A 13,393-nucleotide genomic window follows, 5' to 3' on the forward strand; every position below is an offset into this window, starting at 1 on the left:
GCGCTTCTTTTGATAAAGATTAAATTTAGTCCCACCTATCTTTTCCCATATACCCATGGAGAAATGATCAGTAAAAAAATAAAAGTCTGAGCTTAGAAGACAATTTAAGATCTTCTAATTTTAATCTGTCTCATCTAGTCTGTCTCACTGCTGTGCACAAGACCTCCCATATTTTGGTGGATTCCTTTTTAATTTCCTTTCCTCAATCTCATTTCCTATCTCCACTGCTATAAGCAATTACTCGAAAGAACATCCTTTTCTTTCCTTTTATATGCTGTTAGAACATGTAATTTTCTTTTTAAAGATTTATTTATTTATGCATACCAGAGCTGGGGTAAAGGCCAGAGATGCAGGGGGTGAGAGGATCCACCAGAGACAGAGTGGGGAACAGAATAGGCAGACTGACTGAAATACACTGCTGAGGGGAGCAGCAGGGTGAAACAGGAGAGGTCTGCTGCACCATGTGGGTTGCTCCCTGGCCGGCAAGGGATCCAACTTGTGCTGCTGAGGCTGTGGATTGCTTAATAGTGCGGTGCTGAACCCCTTGCGCCACCAGGGAGGCCCAGAACATGTAATTTTTGAGTGCATGTATTTTTTAATTTACAAAAATAGCTTTATGGCATTTTTATTTTATCCATTTTATACCATGGTTTTGAGATTTAACTGTGTTGTGTGAGCATCTAGACCAATGACTTTTAATTGTTGCATAAAGGATGACTTCCAGATTGTGCCCAGTGTTGTGTATGAATTGGTATGTTTTGGAGAGATTTTCATCAACAAGACTACAAAAGAGCAAATGAGGTTTCCCAATATTGCCCCGAGGCTACATATTCAGTCCATTTGTGCCCAGCTCAAGATCCTCCTTGGCCCCTGACAACACAAGGGAAAGGAGGAAATGGTAAATGGTGCACCCCCTAATGTAACAAGAAAAGCACTTAGAGGCTCTGGAAGGATCCAACTGTTGAGCCCCCTGCTGTTTAGGCTACCTCCCCACTCTGCCACTTGCTAGCTGTATCACCTTCCAGGAAAGTAACTTTGTGCCTTGGCGCCTTCCTTTTCAAAATGGAGGAAACAATGGATAGGTGGGACCTTATCTCAAAGTACGTTGGGAAGATGTGTGAATCAGTATATATAAAATGCTTGGCCAGTAAAAACACCTGATAAATGCCTGGCAAATAATCCATGCCTACTAAGTGGTAATTTTTGTTATATTTAAGCACCTGCTGGTGGCAAATAGCCAGGGTCTGTGCTGGACTCTGGAGATGCAGCAGTGAACAAAACTGATACAGTGTCTAACGTGAGGAGCAGACAGGTGGTAGCAAAAACAGTTCGAGGTGTTATCCAAGATGAAACAGGACCCGGCTTCTCTTGTGGCTCCACCTCCCATAGGAGAATCTAGCAGCGCAATCAAGAGTCCAGTTAATCCACATCTTGTAAATTTAAGCTTTGGGTAACTCATGGTTTTGCTTGTTTGTTTGTTTCTAAAGAAGACTTTTAGATGTTTGGGGTGAGATGATGAAACAGTGTAATACTCTATATCTTCAGTAACCAGTACTGCTACCTCAGTGGTATCGGTCATGCAATCTGTGGAGAGCCACTTTTCTGGAAGCTTCCCTGTAATGGTATAAAAGGAGACTGATGGAGCAGGGCTGTGCAGGTTAAGGCAGATTTGGTAACAGGATGAAGTAGTGGTCTAGTCTGCACAGACCCAGCCTTCCTTGACATTTGAAAGAAATCTGTACTCTAGACCCAGAAAAAAGACATTCTTGAGCAGAAGAGTGAAAAACAAGGTCCAACTTTCCATACTTGCTTGATGTCTAAAGTGGAAACTTAAAAAGTGGGGGTTAAACTGCAGAATGGGTGGAGAAAATCCCCCCAAAAGTCAAGTTGCTTCCTGAACTAATCTTTAAAGCACTGAGACATTTTGTTTCCACAGATAAGCCAGGAGATCATCTTTCAACCTTGACCATGTACATAAAGAATGTGCTCTGAAGGTTAAAAATAAAATGTTCTGTATTGGATGGTTGGGAGCTAGGCCTTGGATAATGACAGGGCTGGGAATAGTTATAAGAATTTTCATGTCGCTGGTCTTGTATTTCTATGTAAAGGGGTCTAGCTAGGAGTCAAACTCTAGAAACTTCTTTCCTCCCTCCTGGAGATATCAGGAGAGGGCATTCCAGCCCTTCCTGAACTTCATCCTTCAGTCTGGATGCTGCCAGCTTCAAGACAATGTTAGTGGGTTTTCCAGTCTGCGATAAGCAGTCAGATAGAAGCTTCTTCCTGCCAGTTTTTCTGAACTCAAGGTGAAAATCATTGTTTTTGCTTTGTTTATCCTTCCAAAAAACTCAACACAAGTCCACCCTTTTAAATAGTTAATTATAGCTCATGTTATATGGTTGGATTTTAATGGCTGCTAAGAGTTGAGATGCTGTGGCCTTCTCAACAGCACATTTATCCATTATTCCAGACTGTGACCTTTCTAAAACCATTGCCTGTAGGTAGTGAGAATACATCCATTTGGGACTTCCCCAGGAAAGAATATTGAAAGACCAGAGACTGTAACATTGCTTGTACTTTAAATTGAGAGACTTTGCCTTCCACGCTCCCTGGTTTCTTTTATATATATTTTTTAAATATTGCATATGGAATTAAAATGTAAGAACATCAAGTAAAAAATAGGCCTTCTGAAAGAAAAGCAAATTCGTCTTTAGTTCCTTTTGTAGACAATAAGAGTCCTAATCCTCAGAACCATATAAAACACTCGTGAAACTTCATGGTGGAAATTCACCCCTAAGACCACCTATCCTCTTAGATGAGGGCGGGGGTGGGGGGCAAAATAAAAAAAAAATCACAAAAGGCCCCGCTGGGATTCGAACCCAGGATCTCCTGTTTACTAGACAGGCGCTTTAACCAGCTAAGCCACGGAGCCAGCACACAAGCTGGCATGGGATTCAACTAGGAAAAGGAATGATCTTTGCTTTTGCTCCATGCAATTTTTTTTTTTTTATTTTCTCTTTACTGAGGGTCAGAAATAGCCTGACTGTTTCTCTTGTCTCTGATAATGTACCTCAACTTCGCCCCCCACAAAGACAAAAAGAAAAACAAAACCCCGCTACCTTTGAGCGAGAGTGGAGTGAGGGAAATGTGGCGTCAATGGGAACCCCGGAGGCGTCTTCCCGAAAATCTGCACGGAAGGGCAGGAATTAAGCAGCTCTTGGTCTGATGTGATCTGGCGCCGGAGGAGAGAGACTGGGCAGGAAGGAACCGGCCACATTTACACAAGAAAATCTCCCAGGATCGTGTAACCAAAACACTTCCAGTCCCCAGGACTGGTCCCTGTGAAACCCGGCCAACACTGGCCCAGTACATGCAGGGTTAATCTGTGTACATCTCTCAATCATCTCCGCTTATCTTAGCCTATTTCTCTATTTACAGACCGAGGAACTTACAGCTGCAAGATAAGGACAAAGTGTTTTGCAGGAATCTAGCAAACTTTGCCCCTGACCATGGCTCCCTCCAGACATACATCTCTTTCACAACCCCTTCCCCAAATCACATACATCATTTCCCTGCTTTCTACAAGTAAAATTCCCTATAAAAGAGCCCTTAGTTCCTCCAGGAGGGTGGTGTATTTGACTATTATTACCTCCCACCGTCCTGGCGGGTGGTCTTCCAGATAGTAAATATTTTCTCTGTTTCAAACACTTGCAGTTTAGAGTTGGAATATATTGTAAAAGTTTCTGGAGGACACCCCCCTCTCCACACCCCCAATAGTAAGAGAACAAAACAACCTACAAGCTCTGCAAAATCTAATGCCTACCAGTAAAGCCAGCCTTTCACCCCCACTGATGACCAAGGAGCCAGATAAAAGATTTAATGGGCACCCTTTGCATTCCTTCAGTGCATCTTTAGAAAGGAAGAGGCCAAAAAATCCTGCACTGCCTTATCAGCTAGAGTTCAGGACAACTTAAAACTAGAAGCCTCTCCCATCAAGGTTACATTCTTAAAGTTAATGACTCATTGTCCTTACCAATATAAACTAAATTCAAACTTGTCTGTATAGGAACAGCTCTCACAGAGTAAAACATTGGGCGGCTTCATGGATTGGAATTCTCACTTTAACTTTCTAACAAACCTTTTGTCTAAGTAGCATTGAGACATTTTTCCAGTTAATAGCTGTTTGATTTCTGCTGGGCACCAAGTGTAGGAGCCTGCTATTGCCAGCAACACCTGCAGGAAGCAAGTTCTCTGTTGTTTATTTCAGGACTGTTCATTAAAATTCCAGTTATACTTCACCCCAATTCTTCCCATAAAATCGTGTTCCACCTGCCTACTTCTGCTTAGAACATTAACTTTCAAAGTTAACATTATAATGTTAACATTCCAGAGCTGTACCTTAAAACCAGACTTCATAATTAACAACTTGATTTTGGAAAGGGATAAAGGATCATCTCCCTCTCTTCTGCAGTTCCTTTTGGAGAGAAGCGTATGAGCTCACTTGCTCCCTTCCTCCCTCTCTTTCTTTTTCACCTTTACCAGTTTATCAAAGGATGTGATAAAGGACACGAATAAACAGTCAGATGAAGAGATACATAGATTGAGGTTGGGAATGTCCCCATGGCAGGTGTTTCCATCCTGGTGGAGCTGGGGTGCATGCCCTTCCCAGTGTGAACATGGAAACTCTCTGAATCCCCTAAGATGGAGTTTTATGGAGGTTTCTTCATATAGATACGATCAGTTATATAACTGATTATAATAGATTATAATCTATTCCTAGACCCCTTCTGGAGGATGGGAGAAAGGGCTGGAAAATTCTAGTCATGGAATGGCCTTTTTGGGGACCAGCCCTCTGCCACCAGGAGCTAACCTAGCTGTCATTTTAAGGGAACTAAAGATGTTGAGGGTCCTTTTAAGTTAGGAATATGCAAGGGTTTTAAGAGCTTTGTGTCAGGGGCCAGGTGAAAGATCAATATTAGAAACATTTGCTCCTAGTGTCCATATCACTTAGGAAATTATAAAGGTTTCAGGAACTCTGTGCCAGGAACCAGGTACAATTACATCAAAGACCAGTGTATATTTTCTAGGATCTCACTGCCTTTAAAATGGGGATTCATCAACTTAGAGTCCACAAATATGATCAGAGGCTGCCAGGTGCTAGGCTAGATACTAGGAACAGAGTGATGGAAAGAAAACAGATATAGTTTCTGCCATTGATGGAGCTGACATTGTATTGGCAGAGAGGGGCATTATACAAAGATAATGATAGGAATCAAGGAAAAAGCTAACAAAAATAATAAAAACAATAATACATAATAAATAAATAGACCCAGTAATGAGGAAAGATGCTTGGTACCATCAGCCTCCAGGGAAATGCAAACCAAAACCACAAGGAGGTAATGCTCACACCTACCAGGATGGCTCCTGTCAAAGGACGGACAATAACAAGAGTTTGAAATCCTTGCACACCGCTGGTGGGAATGTAAAGTGGTGCAGCCACTTTGGAAAACAGCCTGGCAGTTCTTCAAACATTCTAACATGAGTTACCATAAAACGTAGCAAGTCCATTTCCAGGTTTATACTGTCCCTAAACAATGGGGATATATTTTGAGAAATGTGTCCTTAGGTGAATTTGTCATCTAAATATAATAGGCTGTGATTACACAAACCTGTTCTAGATGGATATCCAGCTACACACTGAGGCTTTGTGGGATAGTGCCGTGGACCAGCACAGCAGTGAACGATGAGGCTGTCTCAGGGTTGAGAGACTGCGCAGGGTGGTCAGGGATTCAGCGAAAGAAATGACAAAGACACACTTCAAGAGTGTAAATCTGAGTGTAATTTTCTTTGAGTTGGTGACCAGTATATATATGTTTTCTAAAAGCATAGGAATGGCGAACATCATTGAAGAAATCAGCTTGCTTATAGGTTTAGCTTATCATTGACAGAGCAGTGATTTACATCTGGACCCAGGCACATTCCTAAGTAGTTAGGCTATTAATTTTTCTTTTTATTTTATGTGATTACTTTTTGTTTAAACTACTCACTACCACTAAATTACTATTAATTAGCACGGGTGAATTTTACTTTTCACAATGTAATATTTTTATCATTAAGATTAATACTAACAAGGCTAAGCATACAACAGAGAAATTATTAAGCTAACAGTTCTATTAATACACAGAGTTTAGTAACGTTTCATTTGAATTAGCCTAGTTATTAGATTTCGTATGTTCTTTTTTAATCAGCAAACCAATGACCTTTTTAGACAGAGAAAGAGAAAAGATTTTAGAAAGAGAAAAGATTTTAGAGAGACAGTTGTATTAGAATAAAGTTTGTGGGCCTTGAGAAGGTGAGATAAGGTTCCATGTGGTCAGCATTCCTGTAGTGGCTCCTGGTGGTCGTTATCTTTCAACAGGCTTCCGTCTTATCTATATCTTCAGGGAGTTTGCTGTTCTCCCCTTGCTTCAGGGAGTTTTGCTGTTCTCCCCCTGCATGCTGGTTCCTTGCCTAGCCGGACCTAGGGACCGTGGCGAAAGCCATTAGCCCTAAGGGTCACTGCAGGGGGAGGTGCTGCAGGATAGCCCACAGAGGCCACCATCATATGTATGGGCCTCTGGTATCTGAAACATTGTTAGGTGATTCTATATAAGAGAAATGAAAATATATGTCCACACAAAATTGTGCACATAAATATCCACAGCAGCTTTATTCACAATAGCTAAAACAACCCACATGTCCATCAGATAACTGGCTTTTCACTTGGCATAATGTTTCTAAGGTTTATCCACGCCGTAGCATGTGTCAGTACTTCATTTCTTTTCCATGCTGAATAATTTTCCATTGAATGGATGTACCACATCTCTTTATCCATTCATCTATCAATGAATATTTGGTTTTTCTCTACTTTTTGGCAATTATGAACAACACTTGTGTGAACATTTGTGTACAGGTCTTTGTGTGAATGTCTGTTTTCAGTTCTCCAGGAATGGATCTGCTGGGTTATAAGGCATCTCCATGTTTTCTGGGAACCTCCAAACTATTTTCCAAATCATGCATCACTTCATATTTGTGCTGGTAATGGGCAAAGTTTCCAATTTTTGCCAAATTTATTGTCTTTTTGATTTTGCCTATTCCAGTGAGTTTGAAATAAAACAATCCTTTTTAAAATTAAACGAGGATCCCTTACTAGTGCAAAGCCCTGCCATGGCTCCTGGGTACCTAAGGTCAGATGGTCCAGAGCCTGGTGGGACTTGGGGCCCCTGCAGAACTTCCTGCCCAGACCACCCTACACCCCACCAGAGAGCAGCACCACTATTAGAGGAGATTTCCACCTCACATGGTAATTACACAATAATTTATGATTTCATTTTGTTTCATATTTTTTTATGTTCTGTTTTCTGTGAGGACAGGGATCTTTGCCTTGGTTACTGCTGCATCGCAGCATTTAACATATAGTAGAGGCTTAATAAATACTTATTTAATAGAGCCTGGCTTGACTTACTCAAAGAATTTCTGTCTCACGCTACAGGACACATCAGGTAAAGTGTAAGGAGGAGTTTAGAGACAGGAATCTGCTGGAAAGATGCCAGACTGGTGGGGAATAGCTATGCTGTGGTCTGCCACCAGCCAAGATGAAGAACTTGGGCTTCCTCCAGAACCCACTGGGGAGCCATAGAAGGATTTAGAACAGGGGAGAGAGACTTTTGGAAGATCCCTCTAGCTACTATTTGGAGCATGGCCAAGAGGGTTAGCGCTAGGGTAAGAGACCAGGCAGATTGGGGTCTGGGTAAGGACGGTGACACTGCAGCGAACAACATTCATGAGGATGGGGAGAAGCCTGGCTCTCTGATGGTGAGTCCTGGAGGAAAGCAGGTGTGGGGCCTGATGCTGAGGGTGGTTTGGATGCAGTAAGGTGGAAAAGGAGCAGGGGTATAATGGACAATGAGAGAAGATTTCTTATCCTAACATTTATTCCATGGATCTGTTTTGATGACATGTCAAATTGAGAGTCATCACAAGAATTTCTATAATGTCATGGGAACGTCTGTATTTGTAAGTGTTCCCAACTTCTTTTGTTTTCTGTAAAAGAAACCTGTCCTTGGGAATATAATTCAAACAAAGGATTTTTGTGAAACTCTGAAGACTTTACAAATTATTACCTTAACAGCAAAAGTAACTTCCTCAATGAAACCTACATTTATGATTGGCTCTCTTACTTGAAATCTGTTGTCATGGTAATAACAATGCTAAAAGTCAACATTTCAGTCTTTCTAAATTGTATCAATATCTGAAGGATTCTCTGTCACATAGTAAGACAGTCATTGGCATTTATTTACATCCTATGACAGACATGATAAAAGTCTATGACTTTGCTAGTTTTCTTATTTTTATAAAAAGATTAAAAGCCTATGAACTTGTATAATTCAACTGAAATTCCACGAAATAAGTGCCTGTTTATTTAATATAAGATTAACCATCATGTTATTAGTGCGATTAGAATCAATATAATCTTGAACAGCACAGTCACACCTAGTATGACTTTGACCAAACTATGGCAGACATTCCACAAGATAACTGTTTTGTTTTTTCCTTTGGCTCTCTGCTGTCAAAATTTGCACAGAAATTCTGGAAAGTCAAAGATGTTCTTAGCTAGTTTCTTAATTACTGCTACTTCCCAGTGCCTAAAACAGAGCCTTCCTAGTGGTAGTTGTTAAAAATATTTGTGTTAGATAATAACATTCTGACTCCCAAAAAGTAGTATCCATAGGGCTTAGTGATTGATTGGACATATAGATTAAGGAGAAGGCGAAAACTGAGACAAGTCTTAGAAGATTTGTCTCAGGTGACAGTAGAAAGCTGGAGCAATCATTTCCAGAAATCTGGGTGTGAACCCTATCTTCTACTCAATTGCCAGGTTTTGTGTTGGCAACACTGCACTGACAAACAGGAGTTGTGGAATGGGCTGCACAAGTAGGATGCTGCTCAGTGAGCAAGAGCCTGGCCGTTTTATTGATGGAGTAATCATACAGCATCAGTTACATGTGATAGAAGGACAAAGAGAAAAAGGATGGCTGAAACTGAAAATGTTCTTATGTCATCTAGGACTTCAGGGGTGTGAGTCTGCTCCCCAGGTATTTCTTATCTGCTTGAGGACCAGGTGTTGTCATCAGAACCATCCCCCAGACCCCTGGCCATGGTTCCAATTTCATCCACTGATCAGTCTCTGGGGTGCACAGTCACACTTTAGTCAACGCTCCCCCCAAACCCCCCAGGGTGTTCCTGGTCATACCTCATGATGTATAGCCATTATCACAGGGTGATCAAGCGTCTTGCTCTTTCTTAATTTGAAAGGAGCCTTGTAAGGTCTGGTATATTACATTCTTTTAAGTCATATAACTGACCGGGCTGTTCTTGACCTTGTATTGGAGGGCAGACTGCACTTAACCAAAATGGTGGCTGAGCAGGCCATTTAAGCCTAACAGACCCACACCCACTGACCAGGAAGAACCCTGGTAAGGCCTCACATTACCTCTGTTCCACACTTTTGAAACTGGAGAAAGTGCATATGACTATGTCACAGAGAGCTGACAATAACACAAAGAAACATGGCAGACAGGCTTTCCAGATGCTGGGAAAGAAACCGAAGGAACAGTGCACTGAGACAGAGAAGAGCCCACCACTGTGATGGTTAGTTTGATGTGTCCCGTTGGCTAGGCTATAGCTCCCAACTAGTCAGTTAAACATGAATCTAGATGTTGTTATATGTGGAGGTATTTTGCATATGTGGTTAACATCTACAGTTACACATGACTGTAAGTCAGGAAGGTGGTGCTCAGTTAAGTGGGTGGGCCTTAGCCAATCAGTTGAAAGGTTTTAAGAGCAAAATGGAGGGTTTGTTGAAGAAATTGTCTCAAGATTGCAGCATCAATTTCTGCCTGGGAATTTCTAGACTGTAGGTTGCCCTAAAGATAGTCTCCACAATCATGTAAACCCACCCCAACTCCTCTATGTGTGTGTGTATACACACATATATATATATATACATACATATATATGCCTATATAAGTGAATATGTGTATATATATATTTTTATATGCACATGTATGTATATTCTCCTACTATTTCTGATTTTTCCTTCCTGGACTTAATTTCTGTGTCTCTGACTGATACAGTCATTGAAGAAAACACTGGAAGCTGGAAACTACAGAGTCTCAGAGGACTTGGTAGAAAATCCATAAACAAAGAGAATACACACCTCAGCTCATGTCAGGCTGTAAACACGGCAGAGAAATTTGAAGCTGCCAAGAGGAGCCTTCAAAGCCTGCAACATAGAGGGAGGTCTGCGAGGCTGTGGAAACAATTAAGTTCCGCTGAACTGATATGGTCATTTGAGTCTGAAGAACAAAGCAGGTACTTCCATTAATCACAAAACTGATTAATAGCAATGTACACACAAGGTCCTTAGCAACAGAGCCACTGGAGGGGACGTGGGGCCCTGGCAGGAGCTGCACCATCCCCACTATTAGGGGCTTCTTATAGGTCCCCTTAGACGGGGTGATCATTCTGTGTAAGACCACTGATGTCAGATGTCGTGGGGGATATGTCATGTGTATTTTGTTCTACTAAGATTAATAGGATTGTGTGTGGTTCACAGGTACATGATTCACCCTACAAAGCCCTCTACTTTCCGACACGGTGACTAATACGAAGAAAACAATGAGGAAATTGGCTGTCTTCCCAGAGTAGGGCAAATATTGGTGTCTGCCCATCTGGTGCCCAGATAAGATAGGATCACTTTTTATTTTGCTACAGAGGTCTTTGTAGATAAATATTGAAGAGAGAAAATGTGGACAGGGCCTCCAGCCAACTGCCCTGAAGCCCATTTTAGAGCTGCATGATGGAAGTTGTGACTTCCAGAGATGTCCTAGGATCTGGCCTCCCCATGCTGGGTATGTGATGAGGATAAAATAGAACCAAGAGAGTCCCCAGTTTGCTTTATTTCTGAAAATTTCTGAGTCTGTTTCCAAACTCCTCTTTAGAAATCTCCTTTTGCTTTTAATGGGGAGAGGGAGGTCTGTGAACTTGGATGGGATAATTTGTTACTGAAACTCTGCATTTCCTTCCATTATGAATGTCAGCAACAAAACAATCTTATTTCAGTAATTTTGACTTTATCAATACTGAAAATCAAATAGTTTCATCTCAAATTGCAGTCATTGCAATTTTCCTAACGTATCAATTATGCTTATTATGTTTATGCCTTGAAATTATAGTATTTATTAGCCCTCTTGTTGGATATTGTCATTTAGTGCATTAATAAAGGAGCATAAATATTATGTCATACATTTTGATAACATATTTCCATATAATTGACTTCTTTTGAAATCTTATATACTTTTCCTTTTATATTTTAAACAAATGATTTTGTGATGGAGCCCATAATCACCAAAGTTCCTTAGAGATACATAGTATAAAACTGGGAGGAATTCGAAACTAGATTTACCTTAATGTTTATGTAGAAACAGCAGGAAAATGTGTATTTTTCTTAAGGGCTGTTGTAACCTTGTGAACTGAAAACAAATATTCTCTAATCTCTGTGTGTATATTCTCAATGTCAGCCAGTTTTACTCTATCTCTTTCTTAGCCTTCAATTTAAAATGCTCACCAGACATGGTGATAATGATTCTTTAGAACACAGACGCTAAAACACACCATTAGGAAGCACTTGCTTCCTGCGAAAGCAAACAGGTAAGCACTCATATTTGTCAGCGCTGAAGATGTTCCTTTTAAAGGTGTAAAATTCTGTAAGTCCTCGGTAGGAGCAGCATGCAATGAGGGTGCTTAGCACGGAGTCTTGCTTAGAATACTTGAAATAAAGAAAGAATTAAAGACTCAAGGGGAGATAAGAAAAATTATGCCACCCTACAATGCCTTTCACTTTCCTGCACAGTGACTACTTGCTACGATCCTTGCAGGGGCCAATAAGGCACGAGGTCATCTCCCCAGGCCTACCCCTGGCCATTCAAGTACTGGCCTCTATATTTCTGGGGCTTCCCACGCCCACTCCTATCTCCAGGCGGTTACCCTGGAGATCGACCCTCATGACTCTTTCCCTGAGACACACATTTTTCTCTCCATCACCTTCCTTGCCAGGCTTTCCTGTTCTCTTTCCCAGGTTTGTGTGTATGTTTGTCCCCTCCAAGTGCTTATCACCATTATTTTATTTCTTTAGTGCTTATTATTGCCTCCTTCATAGCCATGTAATCTCCTTGCGAACAAAGATCACCTCTGTTTTCTTTACGGTAGTATTTGCAGCTCCTGTGACGGTAACGTTGGGCCAATGAATAAATTCATGGATGCAGAGTTGATCTGCGGGCAGGGAGGGTGCCCAGTTGCCTCCCACTGCCATTTTTCAGCGGGCAGAGGCAGCCCGAGAAAAGAGTAGACACCTAATGGCTGCTAGGGTGTCTACACTCGCTGAGCCTGGGCTACCCAGGAAATCGTGGCTTTGGGGTTCAAGCCCACACAGCAGAGGGGCCCCAGCCGCAGCCTGTTTTCTGATGAAGGCACGACTGCCGCCTAACCTCCCACGTGCGGGGCCAGTGGCGCAATGGATAACGCGTCTGACTACGGATCAGAAGATTCCAGGTTCGACTCCTGGCTGGCTCGGTGTGCGCGCTCGTCTTTTGCTTCTTTTCTGACAACTACCATGAATCTCAGTGGAATTAGAAAATTCGTTCAGGATACCTAGCAGTCTTAGGAGCAAGGGGGCGCCCCTTTGACCACAGCGAGGGTCTTGCGGTCCAGGTCCCGCCCAGCCTCGCCACTTCATGCCTACAGAGGATGGGTTTGAAGCAAAGGGGAAGAAATTCAGAAACTTGGTTATTCGGACTGAGCGATAATAATGTGGGATTCGTAAGGATTAAAGCCTTTCGGTCTCCATTCAGTCATTTCCAGAGTAAAGGATTAATGATCTGGCGTCAGGCCTGCGCCCAAGCGCGGCTCGGGTACAGCCATGGAGAGAACGGCACAGAGACGCATGCGCACTGCATGCAGCGCTGCAGGGACGTCGCTGAACCGGGGCGTGGTTATTAGCGCGAACTAGCAGTTCAGAGGCGCTTCTCGCATGGCGTTTCCGTAGTGTAGTGGTTATCACGTTCGCCTCACACGCGAAAGGTCCCCGGTTCGAAACCGGGCGGAAACATATATATTTTTCTTTCCTGCATTTTAATTCCTTGACCAAAAATACATATATTTTTTAATTTCCACACTTCCATAAAAACATCCCTCTCCTTTTCTTCTCGTGCTCGTCCCGGGCCGGGCGGCTGGGGTGGCGCTGCTCAGGGTGGGTCTGGGGCGGCCTCGGAGGAGGACCCACGTATCGCGAGGGGAG

General features: G+C 42.2%; 3 non-coding genes across 3 annotated transcripts; 2 read left to right on the forward strand and 1 right to left on the reverse strand.

The window, feature by feature from the left end:
- Window positions 1-2,855: 2,855 nt before the first annotated feature.
- TRNAT-AGU (transfer RNA threonine (anticodon AGU)) lies at window positions 2,856-2,929 on the reverse strand. Its single transcript has one exon. It is a non-coding gene; the product is annotated as a tRNA-Thr (tRNA).
- A 9,667-nt stretch (window positions 2,930-12,596) lies between these two features.
- On the forward strand, window positions 12,597-12,669 carry TRNAR-ACG (transfer RNA arginine (anticodon ACG)). Its single transcript has one exon. It is a non-coding gene; the product is annotated as a tRNA-Arg (tRNA).
- Window positions 12,670-13,131: 462 nt separating this feature from the next.
- On the forward strand, window positions 13,132-13,204 carry TRNAV-CAC (transfer RNA valine (anticodon CAC)). The gene has a single exon. It is a non-coding gene; the product is annotated as a tRNA-Val (tRNA).
- The last annotated feature ends 189 nt before the right edge of the window (window positions 13,205-13,393 follow it).

This window comes from Talpa occidentalis, unplaced genomic scaffold, assembly GCF_014898055.3.
Source record: "Talpa occidentalis isolate TD23 unplaced genomic scaffold, MPIMG_talOcc4v2.1 talOcc4.2, whole genome shotgun sequence".
Taxonomy (NCBI): domain Eukaryota; kingdom Metazoa; phylum Chordata; class Mammalia; order Eulipotyphla; family Talpidae; genus Talpa; species Talpa occidentalis.